Consider the following 1151-nt stretch of genomic DNA (forward strand, 5'->3'; position numbering starts at 1 on the left):
CCCGAGAGGAGAATGGAGGAGAAGGGATTGCGGCGTGACCATCCCCCCTGGGGGGTGATTTCTCGCTTTCTGTCTCTATGTCTCTCTCTGTCTGGCGAGCGCACGCGCCCTACAGTGAAAATCTGTCCAAAAAAAAAAAAAAACCTAAGGGTGCGGAATATGTTCCTGCAATGAGCCAGCACCCTTGTGCAAGTGCACAAGTCTGCCTGTTGGGTATGCTCCAAGTTCCCATTATCAGCAACCTCTGGAATGCCCTGGAGAATATGCCTTGCTAACCACTCTAAATGGGCCTTCCTGTGCAACTAGCATACGTCTAGGGTCATTCACTGTGGACTGATGAGTCTGACTGAGACCAAAAAACATGTTTTTCAATTAATCTGGGAACAAGTTAACAAGACTCGACCAATACTAGCATATACAGTATGGCACAGCCTGGGACCAGTAGTTGAAGTAATGGCTATGTCACTGGACTCCCATGTAGTCTACTGTGGTTTGAGTCCCAGACCCAGCAGCTTAAAACTCATGCTGAGTTTGTGTGAAGGTGTGCCCAAAATCCCGAGAGGAGAGGAGAAGGGATTGTGGCGTGGCCATCTTGCCTTCTGTTTCTCTCTGTTTCTCCAGCAAGCACACACACCCTCCACTCCAGGAGAGTGAGTTACTGCAGAGTGTGGGCTGATGCAGGATGTCTAAGATGGTTGACAGCTGTCCAGATAGAAAATAGAGAACATGCCACTTATTTATTTTTTTTACCTTTTTAAAAAATTTTTTGAGAGATTTTTGCTATAGCATGTGTGAGCTCACCAGAAAGAGAGAGACAGAGAGACAGAAATGACCTCCCCATGGGGGATGGCCAGGCTGTAATCCCTTCTCCTCCATTCTTCTCTCGGGATCTTGGGAGCGCATGCATGTGCGCCCAGCGTGAGTTTAAGTCACTGGGTCTGGAACTCAAACCACGGTCAACTACATGTGAGTCCAGCGACATAGTGGTAAGTGTTGGCAGGGATGTGGTGAAAAGGGAACCCTCCTACACTGTTGGTGGGAATGTAAACTGGTTCAACCACTGTGGAGAACAATATGGAGGTTCCTCAAAGATCTACAAATAGAACTACCATTTGATTCAGCAATCCCACTTCTGGGTATTTACCCAAAAG

This window comes from Tupaia chinensis, unplaced genomic scaffold, assembly GCF_000334495.1.
Source record: "Tupaia chinensis unplaced genomic scaffold, TupChi_1.0 Scaffold138400_2, whole genome shotgun sequence".
In the NCBI taxonomy this organism is placed as follows: domain Eukaryota; kingdom Metazoa; phylum Chordata; class Mammalia; order Scandentia; family Tupaiidae; genus Tupaia; species Tupaia belangeri.